Source organism: Ictidomys tridecemlineatus, chromosome 7, assembly GCF_052094955.1.
Source record: "Ictidomys tridecemlineatus isolate mIctTri1 chromosome 7, mIctTri1.hap1, whole genome shotgun sequence".
In the NCBI taxonomy this organism is placed as follows: domain Eukaryota; kingdom Metazoa; phylum Chordata; class Mammalia; order Rodentia; family Sciuridae; genus Ictidomys; species Ictidomys tridecemlineatus.
In genome coordinates, this window is record NC_135483.1 from 7,528,469 (window position 1) to 7,544,565 (window position 16,097).

Consider the following 16,097-nt stretch of genomic DNA (forward strand, 5'->3'; position numbering starts at 1 on the left):
GTCCTCACTTCTCCACCTCTTCCCTCACTTCCTCTCCCTACAGGCTTCTGTTCTGACAAAGATGTTGACCTTAGCTATCAGGGGAGTGCTCTGGAGTCAGGGTGTGCCTATAACTCTGTAGGAGCCCCAAGCTAACTCCAGGACCTTTGCAGTAATCCTGGAGCGGGAGAGTCCCTTAAGAAGGAGCCCGTGTTCTTTCTCTGCACCTAATGAGGTACTTAACTCACCCACAATGGCTTCCAGACCCAACTTTTTTGAGGATTGCCTTTTAAATACCAAAAGATAGCTCAGGTCCCATTAATGAACAATGTTGCCAATTTAAACAAGTTTTCTTACTTTAGTCTCCAAAAAGGAAAAGGAAAAGGAAAGAAGCCTCAGCTGGTTCTTCAGATTCCAAAGGCCAATTTTAAATGTCTTAGCCTTACTGTGCTCAATGTTTATGTTCTTAAGATTAGTAACTTTGATTTCCCTTATGGATGAATGATTCTGCAAGAGAGAAGACGACCATGTAGCCTGACTTGTGCATATTTGCTACATGATAAGAACAACTTCAAGGAGGGAAAGTTTCTTTGGGGTTCATGGCTTCAGAGATCTCAGTCCACAGATGGCTGACTCCGTCGCCCTGGGCCCAAGGTGAGGCAGCATGTAACAGGGAAGGACCCAGCAGAGGAAAGTGGCTCAGCTCACAGCAGGGCCAGGAAGTAGAGGTTGTGGGGAATGAGCCACAGGTAAAGTGCATCCTTCCTCAGGGACCCACCTCCTCCAGCTACACTCCATCTGTCCACAGTTGCCACCCACTCCGTCCATTCAAACTCGGGTGCACTGATTAGGTTACAACTCTTGGCATCTCATCCTCTCACCTCTGAACATCTGTGCATGAACGGGAGATTTTGAGAGACACTTCACAGCCAAACCATAACATGGAGACAGGTAAAATCTGAGGTTGACTCCAGGGTTGTGCTCCAGGCAGCTAGTGGTGCCATTAGCATGATGAGAAATGGCAGGACTAGATTTGGTGAGGACTCACACACACACACACAAACACAATATCAAGAGGGAGGACAATGCTAGACATGAGAATACCACTGGGCTTTATAAAGATAACTGAGCTAAAGTAGACAGGGACAAACACTACCCATTCAGATTAAGTGAGCATGATTTGGAAATATTCCTCTTTGCATAATTTTCCCCCTTTTCCAGTAGCAACATCACTGACACATGTTGGGCAAGTTGTCCATTATTTCATCCTAACAAACTCTGATCATCTCTGATCCTAGGTCCTGGGTGGAAGCTGCTCCTCAATGGATTTCCCACTTATCACATTGCCCAGTATCTACTGCACTACCATAGCCATTTTTCATTGTCAACAGTATCACCGGGTAGGTGCATTCTATTTATTTATTTGTTTTTAATTTCTATTTATTTATTTTACAGTGCCAGGGATGGAACCCAGGGCCTCACACATTACTTTTATTGCTGAGCTATGCCCCCATCCATTTCTGGTGCATTTTAGAATAGTCCAAGACTTACTGGGAATTCAACTTCCTATAAATTCTTGGTTCTGCAACATAAGCAAGGTAAAGTCTATCCCTAAGAACCTTATAAAATGGGAAGCCCACTCAGCTATTCTGTAGCTATTGGGTTTTTAAAAAATTAACTTAAAGTTTGATATTTTGTTTTTTAGAAAAATATTTATTTTTTAGTTGTAGTTGGACCCAATATCTTTATTTTATTTTTATGTGGTGCAGAGGATCGAACCCAGAGCCTCCCACATGCTAGGCCAACGCTCTACCGCTGAGCCACAATCCCAGCCCCAAGTTTGATACTTTGTACTTTGGTTTATTTTTGATGGTGGGGGGACTAAACTCAGGGCCTCATGCTTGCTAGGCAAGCTACATCCCCAGCCTCAATAACCAGTTGTGGAGAGGTATTGTGGTAGTGAGGAACAGGCCAGACATGCTGGACCTAGACACGGTTCCTTACAGAGTGTTACGGTCTGATGGGGAAGGCAAACAGATGAAGACTTAGAAGAAGGAGTAATAATGTATATTGGACCACAGGCTCAACAACTCCATACATGGACATTCAGAGCAGCTTTCTGTAGGTGATATGTGCATGAGGAACAGTGTCCAGAGGGCCTTCCCAAGTGCTCTGAGAAAGGGAAAATTCATTCCAATCATGTAGCTCTAGCCAGGCTTTCTGGAAGAGACTGCCTTAAGCTGAAACCTGAAATGGTCATAGGAGAAACACTGGAGAAGAAAGGAGGAAATTTCAGGATCTGCGGAGGTTCTGCACCAAGATCAGGTTTAGGTTTAGAGCTACAAGACACAGACAGACATACTTTTTAAAAAAGTTAACAGCAAATCTAGAGTTAAATAGTACTCTAATGGTTAATAAATACCCAGAGGCAGTAAAAGATTAAGAGTGAAAATAGGAGAGAGGGCTGGAAGCCCAAGTTTGAGCAATGAGGAGACCACCAGGGTCAAACCCTAAGGTACCTGCCTGTGTAGCTCCCAGGTCATAGGCCCCTTGCTGGCTGGGAAGGCCTTCCTGCCTACTGGGGACACCAGGTAAATGTCATTTTGCCTTACACTTTAACTTAACTTCTGAAGAAACTTAGGTGCCACTAGGAAACTGAGGAAAATGCCATTCTGCCATTTATGCAGATGCAAATTCAGAAGTCTTAAATAACTGAGCCCCAAGAGTCGCACCATAGCTGTCCACCCCTTACATACAGTTTTAAACCTTTGGGGGATGTGGGGGAACTCTTTAAAGGAGGGTTTCCCACAATATTTTATTTTCCCCTGCCCAGCAACCTTATACTGTAGCACTGCTGTCCACATTCTGCACTCAGAGCTTAAGGAGAAGTGACCTGGCCAGGGTCATACTGTCAGTTGTGGGCTAAGCCAGAATTTGATCACAGGAACACCTGATTTGGCAATAAGGTAACATGTTCCGCTGCTGCCAATGTGATGGTGGAGGCGACGATGACCACTTTTGTATCTTTCCCTGCCTGCTTGGTCATAAGCAAGCATTTGATCCCAGACACCAGTTCTCTGCTCCATTGTTCCAAAAGGGGACGAAGAGCACTGAACTTGAACCCTGGGTCTCTAACACTACTCGACCTTGAAATAGTCATTTAATGCTTTCATCTCTCAGTCCTGTGCCCCCATTAAAAAAAAAAAAAAAAAACCGAGGTTGTGGGCTCCATTATAGCTGCTAGGTATTTATGGTCTACCATAAGCCAGATGACGCTCTTTTAATCCTTACAACCACCGCGGCAGATTTTTACTAACCCATTTTACTCCAGACATTCAGTTCAGAGTGTTAAAGTAACATGCCCAAGGTTACACAGCAAAACAGTGGAGGACAGATTCCATTCCAAGACTTCCAGACTCAAAAAATCGACATCGCCCCAGTGTGCCATCCGGGGCAACCTTCCCAGACACCAGACCCCAGCTTCGCTCAACTACAACAACGCCTCCTCCTCCTCTTTCCCAAACTTGGGTCCGGCGTACCCTTTTCGCTATCGAGCATGCTCTGTCGCTCAGGAAGAGTTTTCGCTCGGTTGCGGGAAATTTTTCACGCTGCCCTGGCCCCCTAGCCTGCCCCGCCCACGGCTCCAGGCCTCTGGATTGGTCCGATTCTGGGAGGCGGCGAGGCGCGGGGAGGGAGCAGGCCCATTACCTACCCCGCCCTCGTTTTCGGGGCGCGCGCTCCGAGCGTGCGTGCGTGCGTGCGTGCGCGCGTGCGAGTGGGCACGTGAGAGCCTGGAACGTGCAGAATGGGAGGGGACAGGAAATGGAAGCGGAGGGCGGGGACTGCCGTTGCCATGGCAGTGACGTCAGGCGTCGGGGAACGAACCCGGCCCCTTCCGCGCGCGCGCGCGCGTACACACACGCGGAGCCATGCACACGCGCGCGCCCGGCCGCTCTCCCTCAGACACACTGGAGGGAAAGGTCAAACTAAAGGCGAGAGAGCGGAGAGACCAGAGGGAGCCGCCGCCGCCGCCGCCGCCGCACGCCATGACGGACGCGGCCGAGGCTGCTTCCTCCAAGCCACAGCCGCCGAGCGCCTGCCCGCGCCGCGCCCCCTGCCCCCGCCCCCCGCGCGCCCCTCGCCCGGCGCTCGCGCGTGCCCGCGCCCCCTCCCCCAGCCGCGCCGGGTGCGCGCCGGCCGGGAGTGGGGCGCGGGGCGCTGGAAGGTGGGCGCCGCGGTGGCGGTAGCCAGGCGGGGGCCTCCGCGCGACCCCAGCCCCCGCCCGCCCTCGGCCGGCCGGGCCAGGTGAGTGCGGCGGCGGGGCGGCAGGGGAGCGCGCGGCGCGCGGCCCGCCCTGCCCTGCCCGGGCCGCTGACAGGCGCGGGCCGCGGCCTCGGGCGCGGGGCGGCGCGGGCCGCTCGGCCGGGAGGGGCGCTGCTCGGCGCCACGGGGCTCGTCGCGGCGGCCCGCGGGGGACCCGGGCAGGTGGCCCGCGGCTGGCCCGGCGAGGCTGGGGCCGGGCAGCACCGCCCGGGACCAGGCGCCTGCTCGTGCCCGGACGGCCGAAGTGGCGGCTGCCCGCGAAGTCGGTGCCGCCAGGCGGCTGCGGACGCGCGGCGGGGGCCGAGCCCCGGGCGGACACGGAGCCGCCCGGGCAGCGGCGGCGGCGGCGGCGGCGAGCGTTGCCATGCCAGTGTGCAGTGTTTGTTGCCTGGGGCTATTTTAGGACTAAGTGGTTTTCTGAAAAGTTACTTGGGAGAGAGGAAGCCGCCCGGATCGTCTGGAGCCCCTTCCCTGGTGTGTGCAGGAAATGGGTTGATCTTTCCCACGGGCGCGCAGCCGGATCGATGCCCGGTGGACTTTAAAAATACATGCGGCACCCTAAGCCCCGAGCAGCGAGGTGACGCCTGCGTGACGGGTTTCAGGTGTCCGACTCCGTGTGCGCCGAGAAAGATAGAAGCGGGGCACCGAAGTACTTGATATGCTCAAGCGGTCTTCGTTTTGCCAGGAGCTCGGAGCCCGTCGGAGTGGAGCTGGTTAAAGATGCCTGGGTTAGGTGACCTCGTTGACCCCGGGCCACCTACCAAAGTCACTCGGAAGACTGCTACCAGCCAGAACCTTGCAGGTTGGGAATAAACGGTGCTTTGGCTGATGGTTTGTCTTTTTTAGTCTTCCACGACCATACGTTTGCAACCTGTTTACAGGACGAGAGAATGGATTGTCCATAGTTAAAACTACTCTCCACAAAATCACTTGGCCATGATCAGGCACTAGCTCCGACCTCCCCTATGTCTGAACTCTGTGTGGAAATTTCCAATATAATAGTTTCAAGTTGATGTGGGTTTTTTTTTTTCCCCAGCATAAGTCTAGTGTAAGCAGATACCAAGTGGGTAAAATTTAAATCTCATCCAAGAAAGCTTCCTGGTTTGTGAGAGGTGCAGACGGTGGTAGTGGAGGAAATGCCCGAAGGACAAGAGATGGCAGCTGGCAGACTCAGCGTGCACAAACTTGCTCCTCACCCCTAAGCATTTCTGATATGTGGGTGCTTTATCTGTTGATTATGGATCTTTGATTGGTTGTCACTTTTTTAAAAAGTTCTCTCAACCGAGGACCCTCACTTTGAAATTGAGTCTTTGTGGCATGTAGCCAGGGTAGGTTTCCAGTACATGATGTAAGGGGAGATTCCTTGGGAATCTTGTTAATTCTTTCGATGCACTCACTTTTGTAACTGGTCCTGTTCTTTTAGATCTCTTTTACATTTTGGACCCATTGGTCATTACTGACATATGTCACTATACAGTCTTGTAATGGATGGTTAGTTGTAGTAACCTTTTTTTCTTGTGACATATAAATCAATTTGTGTTTTTCTTCCTTCTATTTCTCTTAAAGGAAACTGTAGAATTGGGCAGATCAGCACTTACTCAGCATATCCCCCTCCTGTAGGTCTTGTTGACCTTGGTGGCATCCTGGAGGTCATGTATTCATGGAGATAAACAGTTCTTGAACAGTTTACTCCAGCTGATAAAAGACAAATGGGAAAATGACTTGACAAATGCATATCTTGATTTGTTTTGAAAATCATTTCTACTCAGCATTTATTGCAATCTCTGCCAAAAATATCCTTGGTTAATTTTTTTTTTGAAATCTATTTCTAGTTCACACTTAAAAATCAATTTAGTTTTTAACTTTTTGTATTGTTTGTATATTCTGTCATGGAAACAATTGGTTTGGGGGGTGACATTGTAGAGCTTCCTTCAGGGGTAATAGGACAGTTGTGCTGGGGTGAATTTTTTGGCTTATGAAAGCAGCTGTGCTCTAAGATATTTGATATTTAAAGTTTAAAGTTACAAAACAATTAGCCGTTAAATGAAAATTTCACAAAAGGGAGTCAGTAAAAGGTATTGTCAAATAATCCCTTTATATGGTACTTATCAAAGTTTGTTTGATTTATGAAAAATCAGTTGGCATGCAATTTAGGGACCAACTTTTGATGTATGTAGGGGTTATCAGTGTGTTCCTTGAATTGTTCCTTCCCTAAAATCATCTAGGGGCAAAGCAATATTGCCCCATATTTATATGTTACCTATTAATGTTTTAACTGAATGCAAAATTTGTCATCTGATTTATGCTGTACTATTTAAGGAGTACACTGAAACCTAATTAAAATACTTTTCACCATTGAGTAAAATTTTATGGTCAGGTTTGTCGGGAATCCCATCTAAGGTAGTGTACTTACTGTGGTATCAAAGGCCTTCTTGTCAGACACTCCCCAGGACTGTGGTCCTGCAGCAGAGGCCAACCAGTGGTTATACCCAGACTTCAGCAAAATCAAAATAAATAGATTTGGTCAAAAGTCCACAGCAGTAAAAACCGTTACCTTGAAATTTTCTCTAGGTGCAAATTCTTCAGAATTAAAGGCTTGATTTTTTCCTAAGCGGCAATTCTATTTGGGTCACTTGAGAAAAAGGCCATTTTGATGAAAGGACAAGGACTGAATACTCTTTTAAACTTTCAAGGGACCTTTTTTTTTTTTTTTCTTTTTGTGTGAGTTTGTTGCATTCATTTGGAGTTACAGGAGGTATTGGATAATGTACTTTGGGAGTTTAATTTGGATATATTTTGCTTTGGTTATGTTAAAAAAAAAAAAAAGGAACTTGAGCCAGTGTGAATAGAAGTTACTTATGGGTTAACTTACACTTTATGTTGGGATAAGGAGGAAAAAAGAGAAGTGGCCACAAACTTTACTAAAAGATAACTAATCACATTTGGTTTGTTTTATACTATTCATGCCTCCCTTGGTTAAGAGTGACACCCTTATCACCTTTCAATTATAGAGAAATTTTGTTTTTAGAGAAGGGATTTGAAAAATAAAGAGCTCAGCATGCAAGCATAGAAGTGTTAGAAGTGTCTTTAGAGTGCTTAATGGTATTTTGTTATTGTACCTTAGATAGAAAGTAAGGTGTTAATGCTGAAGTTGAATCTAGGGTCCAACTTCAGGATACTGGGCACAGCTTTATTCTTCTTAGCATAATTGATTGAATATTATGAAAACTGAAGGAACAGCTTGAATGATGCCATTGATTTTTAGGGCAGGCTTTCCATTTCTCAAGTGAACAAACATGAAAAATGAAGATTGAAGATACTATGATATTAAAAGGAATATTTAATTTTTTTTTAAATCTGGATTTTCAAAGGATTGTTAATTTCAGAGCAGAATGAGGTAAAAGAAATACATTCCATTGGATTTATGGCTAATAAGGGTATGAAATTTAAATTTTTAAAATACATATAAATAAAGTAAGCATATTACTGCATCTTTTAAAAACAATTATGTCATAATATGAAAGTAGAGGTAATTATTAGAAATTTTAATTAGAAGTTAAGGATGATTTATGTTCTCAATTTCATTGTTTAATCCAGTGTCACTTTTAAGATAGCATGTAATTTTTCTGTTCCCAGAGTTTTTTCCTATAATATGCAATCAAAGGTTCAAGGCACTTTATGTAAACTAAGGTTTTAAATAATATTCGCTAGAGTTCTTAGGCATAAAGTATTATCTAATACTAGTGTGTGTTAAGTCCACTATATGGAATTTTCTGAAAGCTTAAACTTTGTAATTTACAGAAACTTAAGTAATAGATTTTAAAAATAAGAAAGGATGAGTTCAGAGATGGAGTCATGGATGATCTCGTAAATTGTATATTCTTTTTTTCCTTGCAGGGTTTTCTTTCACTATTACATGTTCATGTTTTCCAGACTCCACTAATGCTAGTATTAAGCATTGGGTCATGTTATCTATAATAGCAGTACAAAGTTCATTTGAAAAAAACTGTCCTCTTTATTTTCTCCCAACTATTGTCTCTGGGACAGTGTCTAAATTTTAGTTACTGAATGTAGTTTAATCAGAAACTACTCAAAATAGAAAAGTTTTTGCAATTTCCACAAATTAGGAAAGATGTAAATTAACCTTCAGGTAACTAGTGAACATTTTTTGTTATGTGGGATATTTAGGCACAGTTTGTATAATTTTGTTTCTTTTTAACTATTGTTAGTATTTATGCTATTAACTTTATGTGATATTGTTAAAATCAGCATAGTAGGCATATAGTCTCTTTTAAAAAAAAATTGATTTGCCTATGGAATGGTTTTCAAAAGGACAAAAAAAAATTAGCCTTAAACAGACAAGCAAAGGAAATTTAACTCTAAAACTTTCTAATTAAATATATAGATAAGTGTGTGATATTGGTATTGTTTTAGTTTTAATTTTATATATGAGCTTTTTTTAAACTTTATTTCTCTGCAGAACTACTTTCAAGTGTGTTTTCATTTGATTTATAAACAGAAATTTCTCTAAAAGAAAAAGTTATTTTTGTGTTAATGATAGTCCTCAGACTTTTATATTTGAAAAGACTATGAATGAGTAATTTATTAAGCTGTTTGCCTGACATGACTAATATGATTGGGACATACGATAGAATTTATTTTTACTATAATGTAGAGAGGTATCTTTATCCCAAACAGATTTATAATGGACTCCTTCACTAATTTTGTAAATTTAGGAAGTCTGGACTATGCTCAGATATTTGGGTGATAAATTTTTGACTGTAAATATATAAAAATGGTATTTTTCTTACAACAGCATTTATGTTGCTTCAAAGTAAGACCATTTCTTAAGTATGTCTTTAAATAAGTACATATATGATACAAATAGGTCAAATGATTGTTGAAGGATTTATTTTATACCTTATGCTTCTCTCCCCTTTCCCTTTTAAAAGTTGTCAGTGGTGGTCATTAGCCATATACTACAGGAGAACTTATGGCAGAGTGATCCAGGTGGTCACTGTTTTCTGATGTTTTATCTGGTAGAGAAAAGCAATGATAACTCTGAGATTATGCTATAATTCTTAATATGTCTTGAACATTGTTTTGAATGTTTGTTTTCAATTTACTACTTAAAAAATGGATGACATTTTTAAAATCCTTGAGTCTTTTTAAGTGAGTATGTTCCCCACAAATGTTAGTACAAGAAGAAGACAGAAAGTTCATGGGGGATTAGATTAGATTGTATCAGTGGGTATAATTGTTTTGATGTAAAACATGTTGAGTAAATTCATTGATGTGGGATTATAACGTAGCTTCCTTTACTGTAGAATCAAGAATAATAAATTATTAGGAGAGGCATATCCATATCTTTATTTGGTTTTACTAGTTGTTGGGAATACATTAGGTAGCTATAAGTAAGATATGCAGTTTTCACACTGATGGTCATTTTTAGTGATCACATTTTATATTTTAGTTACAAATTTTATAAGGTGAGAACACATGCCCAAGCTGTAAGGAGGGAAGGATTTTTAGACACAAAATCATTGTTAAGAAAGTCCAAGTCTACTAACCTTGAAAACTTCTGCCAATTATAATCATTTTGCATCTTCTAGCACTGTGCCAGTTTTCAATATTTTCAAGCCACAAATACATTAGTATTTGTCCAACTAGGAATTGTCATATTTGGGTTAGAAACTGTGATCACTTACAGTTTTAAATCAAGAATGGACAAGCTGACACCTATCTTTATCTCCCTTTTTCCTGTATCATTTTTTATATATGCTTATATTATTTTAGTAGCATTATATATGCTGATTATATTATTTTTGTAGTAGTACATGCTTTGTTCTGTATATGGCTAGTTCTGTAACTGATGAAAAACTACTAGAATGAATGTTTGCACCTGAGAAGTTAGATTTGTAGTGAGAGGCATGAAGTAGGGAGAACATTTGTATAGATTTATTAATTTTCCTTCTAAAACATTGGTTTTGAAACTGTTCTATAAAGCGTTCTTCTGGTCCATCAGGTTCACTCCAGTTTGAAACAGTGCAGTTGTACTTTAATTTTAAAGTTGGAAATTTGTGATTCACTTGAAAGCAGGATTCTTTTAAAAAAAATGTGATAACATTTGATCTCATCCCTTTCCTGCTTAAATCCTTATAGTGCTTTATTATCATCATGACTCATTAGACTTTTCTTTCTCTGGCTCCAGTTTCATTCTCCTCTTCATCACATTCTCTTCCTTGCTGTGCAAACCCTGCATTCTAGTCCTACTTAAATTGCTTATGTTCTCTGAGAGGAAAGAATGCATGTGAAGCTACTGCTGCACATGAAGCTGCCACCATACTCGATGGAACTAGGTAGATCTCTGTTCCTGGGAATCTTGGTCATATCCACATAAAAGCTCTTATTACATTGTTCTGTAACTGTGGCCTGCCTTGAGAGCCTAGACAATCTAATTTATCCTGTCACCGTATTGCTTGGTGCTGTTCATTCAGTATTTAAGTGTCTATTGAATTATTGCATTTACCATTTGAGAAGTAGTAGAATTATTATAATGCACACTCATGTGAATGAAACATCCCTCACCCTGTGCAAAGGATTTTTTGGCAAGTGTCAGGAATTACCCTAAATCTGTAAAAGGCACTTGGTTACATTTATGCAACTTTGTATAAATAAAGCCAACAGATTTATTATTTGGAAAAACCAGGTTAGATACTAGTGGCTTAAGAGATGTCCCCAATTCTGTTATCTAAACTTAAAAACTGAACATGAAAGCATTTTAATAATCTTGACTGCCTGTGAAAATACTTTTTCGTATGTAATTAAAGCTAACAAGCTCAAGGGTCTTCAGGTGTCAAGGTACATAATGTACTCAACTATAAAAGTTAAAGAATGGTCCTTGGAGCTATTCTGCTGAATTCATCTAACTCATCTGCCTTTAATAGCTGTGTGATCTTGGGCAAGTTACTTGATAATTCTGTACCTCCTTTTTCTCAGCCATAAATTAAACATGATGACAATATTACTTTACATGGTTGTGGTGAAGAATATGCCTAAGCTAATGCATGTTAAATACTTAAAAAGAATGGCTGACATAAAAAAATACTTCATACATGTTAATTATAATTAATTTAAAGTGATTTATTATTTAAACATACATACGTAATGTGTATGATTTCTGTCTTGTAAAGATAATTGCTTGAATGTGTGACTATCTGATTTAAAAGAAATTTAACATTTTTTGCTAACAGTTCCCTCTTATCAGAGGTTTTAGTTTCCTTGGTTTCTGTTTCCCATAGTTAGCCGCAATCTGAAAGTAATAGATAGAAAATTTCAGAAATAAACAATTAATGAGTTTTGAGTTGTGTAACATTTTTGAGTATTGCATAATTTGCATTTTCCCACCCAGGACATGGATCATCCTTTTGTTCAATGTGTCCATGCTGTATATACTACCTGCCTAATAGTTACTTACTAGAGTCTGGGTTATCAGAACAACTGTGGTAGTATTCCAGTGCTTCTTTGATCAAGTAAATATACAGCAGCCAGATGCTGTGTAACTCACTCCATCTTATGTCAACATTATATTATCTCACATCTTAAGACAAAGAAGGGAGTGAGTACAGTAAGGCATTTTGAGAGAGGCCACATTGATATAACGTAGAATATGTTGTTATATTGTTCTATTTTATTACTGGTTATTGGTTAATTTCTTACTGTGCCTAATTTATAAATTAAACTCCTAGGTTTGTACATACAGGAAAAAGATTATGTAAATTTTGGTAATATCTATGGTTTCAGGCATCTACTAGGGATCTTGGAATGTGTTCCCTGAGGATAAGGAGAGTACTACTATTGTTACCAAGGCTTTAAACTGGCAGCTGTTTGAGCACAAAGTGTATCTCTTTTCTGACTCCGTAGAATATGGATTGTACCTGTTGAATGGATTGACATGGGAGATTTGAAAGTGTTTGAATTCTGCAGCATAACATTGTTTTCCCCTCACCTGTGCAGTTCTTGATAGTGCCTACAAGAGAGCATGGAGAAGAAACCGTATAGGACTGGTGACAAGTTATTAAGCCTTAACCTGTACCAAGTATGTCCTAAACTTCTATAGAGGATACTGTTCAACTTTTTTTCTTTTTTAATTTTTTTCTTTTGGTTTGATTTTTTTTTTTTTAGAGGCATTGGCAAACTCATTTTTATAAGTCCATGAATCTGACTTTGTTTTAATTTTTTTCTTAAACACACACACACACAAACACACATACATACACACACACATGAATCTGTATGTGTACCTGCAGTGAACTAAACAGGTAGGGCTTTAGTAATTTGTGCCAGGAACTGTGTACTATGAAATTCTATTAAATATGTGTATTTTATGCAAAGAAAAAGGGAAATTTATTTTCCAAGGTATTTTATAAAGAGGGATTATTCATTTCTTCTTATAACAAATAATATTGAATCTGCCTTTAAAACTGCTTTGACTTTCTCTTATGTAACAATTTAAATATAATGAAGAGTTGTTGGGTGGCTTAAATTTCCAATTTACATAATAATTGTACATATTGAGGGTGTCCAGTGTTAGCTTGATAGATATACACTGTGTAATGATCAAGTTGAATAACCTTTTAAAAACATTTCAGTAAAAGAAGGAATTTTACAGGTTAATGTTCAATGTTCACAATGCTAGCTGAAAGTGAGTTGAGGACAAGGAGCTGGGTTATAAGTATACACCAGGCAATTACCATTCTATGCTGCTTACAACCTACTGGGGAGTTCAGACTATTTATAAAATATATGGGAACTTGCAAGCTGTGAAAGAGACTAGAAAGGTGCTGGACCTTGAATAGTGTAAGGGAATAAAGTAAGACATTACTGAGTGAACATTCTTTTAATGACAGTGGCATGTGATATGATAGTCCACCATGGGAAAATTTAATGGTAGTACAAGCTGATCGCAACTGGGGTATTATCTTAGAGTACTAGTTCTTAACATTAGCATATTTTTTCTTTCAACTGCCATTTTGCACCTCTTCTGACAATGATAGGAGTTGGGTCATACTAGGAAAAACAGTTTCTAGAATAACTACAGTTTTGACCAAGCCTGTTTCCTCTTTAAAACCCAAGACAGTATGATTGTGTTTAATGTTATTAACCTTAAAACTTTATTTCCCTTCATCAGCAATCCTTTAGTTAAAGTTTTCAAGGCCAAACAACTTCTTGTTTTACTTCTGACCTCTGTTCTTGTTCTGTGTAGATGTTATTGTTTTTATTTAATGAGAAAAATACATGCTGTTGGAGCATTTTGAAACTCCTCAAGAATGTTTGGTTACAAAAGGAATGATTTAGATTTATAAAACTCAAACCCTTGTAGCATTTCTAACCATGTTTTCCACCAACCTTGTTTTAAGTTTTGAAATAGCCTCTCATTGAGCTAAACCTATTTCTCTTCTACTTTTACTTACTAATCCTTAGCAATCTAGGGCTATATGTTTGAAAGTTACTATTCTTATTTATAATAAATTTTAGAGTATTTGAAAATGATTATGATTCCAACTTGAGTCTTCTTTTTTGCCAAACTAAAAGGGTAAACCCCTAATTTTTCAAACCACATGCACATGACATGATTTACAGACCTTCCCCCATCCACATCTCTGAATTTATGACAATGTGTGTTTGTCAGTACCTCTTAAAATATAGTGTTCAGAACTGAACTGACTACTTCAGATGTGGTCTGATCATTGCTGAATACAATGGAGCTATTATCTAGGTACTGTACTTCTATTAATGCAGTCTGAAATTTGCATTACATTTTTTTGGCAGTAATATTACCCTTTGATCACATTGAGCCCATGGTCAACTAAAACCTAGTCTCTTGTTCACATGAAATGCTTTAATCTAATCTTTCTCATTCTTTACTTGCCAGTTGATGGTTTGAAAGTAAGTGCAGGATATTATGTGTAGCATTACTATAAAAGTTTAAATGAGTTTATCAAATTTCATCCCATTTGACTATCTGGAGATATCACTAACATTTGTATAAAACAGCATAGTTTCCATGGTGCTTTCACATCTGTTTTTGTTGTTGTTGTTGTTTTTAATCTTTACAACGACCATCTGGAAATCAGAAGAGAAAAATGACTTTCCACCAAGTCAGGAATTAGCAAATGTAGTACTTTATCACAGGTTCTTTGATTCCAGATTCCATGGTCACTCCATCACTGTTCATGCATTCAGTACACATTTAGTGTGTCTGTTTCTATGTGGTAGGCACCGTGTGTGGCTGGTGCATCAGTGAGCAGTACCGTGGTCTTTGGCCTGACATATAATTATAACCAATTATAAACATATTTTATGAGGAATGCATAGTGGTCAAGCATATTATTATTTAGACATATTGTTCCTCTTCCTACCAGGGTCTTCTTAGTGTGATCATACTTTCTACTCTGTTAGCCTCAGGTTTGGCCAGTTGACTTTCCTTGATCAATAAAGTGTTAGAGGAAGTAACATGTCCTGTGTATCCGCAGATGTTTTCCATCTTGTGGTTCTGCCAGTGGCCCTTGTCCCTCTGTCCTGGAACCAGCATGCCTTAGCTAAGTCTGGGTCACCAAGTGATAGAGAAGAGCTCAAGCAGTTCATGACAAAATGTGAGAAATGAACACTTGTGTTCTAAGTCACCATGATTTGGAACCATTTGTTACCATAAAATAATATAATCCGGAGAGGCTGGCATCATTCATGGTGCTATGTAAATATTAATAATACTTAGGTGTTGTCCTGGAGGAGCTTGTAGACTTGGTGGATGTCTTTTAAATATCTGTGGGTTTGGGGAGTTGAGAAAGGGGAGAGTATATTATGAAAGATTCTTTGAAGTGGAAGATTTTTAAAATATCTCACTGTGGTTTTTCCTTGCTTTTTTTGCACATTTTTAATTGGTGCATTATAGTTGTGTATACTGATGGGATTTATTGTCACATATTTTACATGCACACAATATAATGATATAATTGGCCACTATAACTCCCCAGCATTTCCCCCCTCCCTCCTTGCCTCCTGCCCCTTGGTCACTTTTCCTTACTGCTCTTCCTTTGATTTTTAGGAGATCCACCCCTGAAGTGGAGGATCTTTCCTTACCTTCATCTTGCCTGCAGAGTGAATCAGTCACTGATTTAATGTCTGGGTCTCTGATCCAGTTTACTCAGTGTCACAACCTCTTATCCAAAAATTGTTAAGCATACCCTCCTTCCAATCACCTTTTATTTTTTATCTTTTATTTTTTATTGATTTTATTTTTTTATAAATACACAACAGCAGTGGAATGCATTACAATTCTTATTACACATATAGAGCACAATTTTTTTGTATCTCTGTATATAAATCACCTTTTAAAAACAAATGTTTAAGTGGACGTACAGAACACATATTAGAAGTATCCTTCATAAATCAACATTCACTAGGTAAGCTAGAAATTTGACCAGTTGAACTATTTCTCCAGCATGTCAAAAACAAACAAAAAACAAAACAAAACAAACCCCATGAGGTCATAGATTCTAGAATTTTGCCCGTGAAACTTCAAATATCCTATTGCCACATCTGTGTATGCACCTCACTGTGGGATTTTGAGAAATCAAGCCTAGCCTGGAATTCTGCAAGAAATGTATGTTCTTTCCCTGAGAAGTCAAGGAATACGTGGCTCTGGTCAGTTTTGAAACTTTTCAAATAATTACATGTGAAATTTTACATAAGTATTACATTGTTTGTGGCCTCTAGTTTTCATCAGATTATCA

The 16,097-nt window shown here is 39.9% G+C and overlaps 1 long non-coding RNA gene across 2 annotated transcripts; it reads left to right on the forward strand.

The window, feature by feature from the left end:
* Window positions 1-3,818: 3,818 nt before the first annotated feature.
* LOC144365393 (uncharacterized) lies at window positions 3,819-5,131 on the forward strand. 2 transcript variants are annotated; one of them, XR_013423766.1, is made up of 2 exons: window positions 3,819-4,284; window positions 4,905-5,131. It is a non-coding gene; the product is annotated as an uncharacterized LOC144365393 (long non-coding RNA). The 2 variants fall into 2 exon arrangements; XR_013423767.1 differs by lacking the exon at window positions 3,819-4,284 and adding an exon at window positions 4,374-4,776.
* Window positions 5,132-16,097: the final 10,966 nt, after the last annotated feature.